Below are 5,000 nucleotides of genomic sequence, written 5' to 3'. Positions count from 1 at the left end.
GCAGCTGGGCCGATGACTTGTTAAATATTCTAAAATGTGTATCGCGAGGGCAGGGCTGACAGAACTCGCCAGTAAATGTCATTATAGCTTACGCATGAGTAGTGCCTCGCTTCTTCCTGACACTCATTAAAACGCGCTCATTAAATTCCAATTTAGGACAGAGGCGTTGAGGATACATATGACATTTACAATCTACTTGCTACTAAAAGGATCACTTTTTTGCCGAAGATTCTTTTGGCGGTGACTAATGCTGAACCGAACTGCCGAAAACAATAGTCACTAGGGATCATTACGGAGAAAAAAATGGGTTTCGGATCACGAGAAATTGGTGAAAAAAATGAGCTAAATCAGGAATTACAATTAATGAAGTGGCTTCCCCGCCACTCACCGACCTCCTCCTGGCCTGACTAACAATATCCCTTTATAGGATTAAGCAATCGCCTTCCATTGTTTCCTCGCCGTGTAATCCCTGCCGAGTGGATTTACGCACGTGCATTAAACATGTCTCGCCAACCTACTTATATCAATCACCCTTGCACGCCCACTCCTACACGTCAATTCACGCCCACTTCCGAAGGCTCATTCCCTCGCCCACTCAGCGACGCCGCACTCCCACGCTCCTGACGCCCACGTTGGGGCGGCTTGCTCCCCGACGCTCTGCGACCACACACACACACACACACACACACACACACACACACACACACACACACACACACACACACACACACACATGCGCACACACACACACACACACACACACACACACACACACACACACATGCGCACACACACACACACACACACACACACACACACACACACACACACACACACACACACACCACAAACAAACAAACACACACACACACACACACACACACACACACACACACAAACACACTGTGTGTGTGTGTCTGTTCATTTTCAAGTTTTGTACACATGCTTATTGGCCAAATAAAACATACACATTCAAAGTACCGATATCTTAACAATGCTGAACAAAACAGTCCGATAAAAAGAAAAGAAAACGAAAATGTTAAAAAGAGAGACAAAAAATCGAAGAAAGATCCTAAAAATCCTATTTGGCTTGTCAGCTTAATCGTATTATTTCATTTCATAATTCGTCATAATAGGCTTTCGTCATAATACTCGCGCCAAACCTGAAGTAAGTGCCGAGCGCGACTCCGCTTCTTGCCTCGCACCTTCACGGGCGCCAGTACTCAGGCAAGATGGATGGATGGATGGGTGGGTGGATGGATGGATGGATGGATGGGTGGGTGGGTGGATGGATGGATGGATGGATGGATGGATGGATGGATGGATGGATGGATGGATGGATGGATGGATGGATGGATGGATGAATGAATGAATGAATGAATGAATGAATGAATGAATGAATGAATGAATGAATGAATGAATGAATGAATGCATGGGTGTGTGTGTGTGTGTGTGTGTATGTATATAAAATATATATGTAAATATATATAATATATGTTTATATATTATATATATATATATTTATATAATATACATATATATATCTATATAATATACATACATATATATATACATATATATATATATATATATATATATATATATATATATATATATATATATATATATATAATATATTATATTAATTACACACACACACACACACATATATACACAACACTTGTACATGTACGTATTTGCAGGTATGTATGTATGTATGTATGTATTGTAAAAATTTTAAGGATGACTTTACACAAATCTTGAGTTTCACAACTCTTTCTTAAACTGTTTTCATACACAGCTTTTCATTCTTTATTTATTTCATTCCATTTTCTTTCCTTTTTCGGTTCTGTACAATTAACCAAAATTTCCCAAACAATGTACATATCACAGACCTTTCCCCCGACGAAAGCAAACCAGGCTCCCTCCCGCCCGGCACCGCCCACGAGGCGAAGGTGAGGGCGGCCCGACGCGAGTGCCGCGGCCCGCACAGTGCCTGGACGGTTAAACACAGAGCAAACATGAGTCAGCGCCGCAACCTGAGACGGGCGGTGTTTGCCCTGCTGGACCCCGTGGACAGGAGGCCGTCAATTACCCGGCTTTCTTTTCTCCTTCCGCTGGCCCGCCCGCTGCCCTGCGAGAGCCTGGGCGGTCGGGAGGCTGTCGGAGGAGACCTGTAGGCGGTTCGGGAGAATATGATGTCGCATGGAAGGATGTTTTTTATTCTTGGTCTTTCGGTCGGTAGGTCTGTCTGTCTGTCTCCTTCTCTCTCTCTCTCTCTCTCTCTCTCTCTCTCTCTCTCTCTCTCTCTCTCTCTCTCTCTCTCTCTCTCTCTCTCTCTCTCTCTCTCTCTCTCTCTCGTGCTACCGCTTTCTTTCTACAGTCCTTCACTCTCCCGCTATCTTTCTCCCCTCCCCTCCCTCCCTCCCTTTCCCTCTCTCTCAATCTCTCTCTGCCGTGATTAACCACCCATAATAATTTTAGATGAACGAAAAAAGGGCATCCCGAGAGTAATTCATCCCCTCATCTTCCCTCTCCCCCTTCCCCTTCCCTCTCTCTTCTCCCCCCTCCCCGTCCCCCACTCTCTTCCTCTTCCCCTTCCCCTCCCACTCCCCCTCCCCGTCTCTAGGCCCAGCGTCTGTAGGCCTCAATCCCACATGGAGGATAAATATGCCCTAAACCCAAATCCTGTTAAGCCGTGGTCACTTGAGCTTCCTTTAGTCGGCTTCACCGAAGAGGAAGATCAGGATGAGGGTGAAGGTGAGGGAGGGTGATCAGGGTGATGCCTAAGGCTGGATGGAATCCTATTGGAGGGAGATCAGGGTGACGGCTAAGGGTGAACTCAGTCAACTCACTGGAGGTTTATTTGTTATTTGGTGATCAGGTTTATATAAAAAAGGGTGAATCTAGGGTGATGAGGGTGTTGGCTAAGAGTGAATTAGGTCATATTGTATTATTTATCACGATAATAAAGGGTGAACAGTCACAGTAGTCGGTGAACAGGATGACAAAAAAAGGGTGAATCGCATGTTGCAGAAGCGATAAGGGTGTTGGCGATGCTAAAGGAATAACAAGATTATGATAGACAGAAATAGGATGTAACAAGGATTAATCGTGGTTTAAAAGTTACGACTATGAAGAGCAATGGAAGGTAAACATGTGATGCTATGTTGTATGAGATGAAAACAAGATTCGTTAACAATGCACATAATGAAAATCCGATAAAATCTACAAGGACGACTCCCAGGGCAGCTGAGGTAAGAGGATACACGTAGCGGCGGTAAGGGGAGACAATTGCGGAGAGGGGAGACATTAGTGGTAAGGGGAGACTACCGTTGATGAGGGCTAACAACCAAACAGACAAGAATGGTGACAACCACAAGGAGAGAAGGACGACTGTGAAAAAGGGGGAGACAACCATGAACTTGGGAATGCAAAGTGAGGGGAACCTTTTTGGCTGAGGGGAGATAACAATGGTAACGGAACGCAACCGTCTTGAGGGGAGATAATTGTGACGTGGATCGGTATCATGCTGAGAAAAGTCAAGTGAGGTAAGTGAGGGTAATTGTGGCAAGGGGAGGCAAGTGCAGTGGGGAGAGACAATTGTTGTGGGGGGAGTTAGGATACGAAAAAGAAGTTGTGTGCGAGATAACTCCAGTAAGACAACACATTAACGGAAAAAAACAACTTTTCTAACTAAGGGACTAATCGCCATAAGCTAATATTTCACAGTGAGGGAAAACAAAAATACCTGTCAAAGGTTAAAAAAAAAAAAAAAAAAAAAAAGAACAGAAGGAGCAATGTCAGAAAAGATAACAATTGTGAAAGTGAAATATGGTGAGGAGAGATAACTGCGACGAGGGCGGACAATCATGCAGCAGAAGGACTGGGGAGGGGAGGCGAGAGAGAGAGAGAGAAAGTAAGGGGAAACTGTATTGCGGTTAGAGAGAGATCATCCCTGCGAGGGGAGCTGGCCAGCGGCAAGGGGAGATAATCGTGGTCAAGGGAAATTTTCACAGTGAGGGGAAATACTCAATACAGGGTGATTACCAGAGTGAAATCCCTTGTATATTTTCATAACCCTAATTGCTGAGAGAGATTACAGTAACCACGGCGGCGAGCAAACGAGTCCTTGACGATATCACGGTTTAGGACGCGGCGCCGGAGGAGGAAAAGAGGGAAGAGGAGGCGAAGGGGAGAAGAAAAGAGGGGAGAGGAGGCGAAGGGGAGAAGAAAAGAGGGGAGAGGAGGCGAAATAGAAAGAAAAGAGGGGAGAGGAGGCGAAAGAGAGAAAGAAAAGAGGGGAGAGGAGGCGAAAGAGAGAAGAAAAGAGGGGAGAAGAGGCGAAAGAGAGAAAGAAAAGAGGGGAGAGGAGGCGAAAGAGAAGAAAAAGGGGAGAAAAGGCGAAAGAGAGAAAGAAAGAGGAGAAAAGGCGAGAGAGAGAAAGAAAAGAGGGGAGAGGAGGCGAAAGAGAGAAAGAAAGAGGGGAGAAGAGGCGAAAGAGAGAAAGAAAAGAGGGGAGAGGAGGCGAAAGAGAGAAAGAGAAAAGAGGGGAGAGGAGGCGAGAGAGAGAAAGAAAAGAGGGGAGAGGAGGCGAGGGGGGGGGATGGATACATGGGAGCAAAGACGAAGGGGAGGAAGAAAAGAAGGGAGAAGAGACAAAGATGTGGAGGGAAAGAGGGGAAAGGAGGCGACAGGGAGAAAGATATGGGGGGAGCGAATTCGAAAAGGAGGAGGAAAAGAGAAGAGCGAAAAAAATCGAAAAAAAACGAAAGAAAGCGAATGGGAAGAGGAAAAGAGGAGAAGAAAGATCAAAGACAGAGGAAAAGAGGTAAGGAAGAAGCAGAAACGGAAGAAAACAAGAGGAACAAAGAGCAGAAGCGAGAGACAAGAAGTAAAAAAAGGAAGAGAGAGGGAAGAAAATGGGAAGGAAGGAAGAGAGAGAAAAGAAAAATGAGGAAAAAGGAAGAGAGAGGGAAGAAAATGGGAAGGAAGAAGAA

The sequence above is a fragment of the Penaeus monodon genome, chromosome 8 (assembly GCF_015228065.2).
Source record: "Penaeus monodon isolate SGIC_2016 chromosome 8, NSTDA_Pmon_1, whole genome shotgun sequence".
Taxonomy (NCBI): domain Eukaryota; kingdom Metazoa; phylum Arthropoda; class Malacostraca; order Decapoda; family Penaeidae; genus Penaeus; species Penaeus monodon.
The sequence above is the reverse complement of the archived record's forward strand: the minus strand, read 5'-3'. Positions refer to the sequence as shown.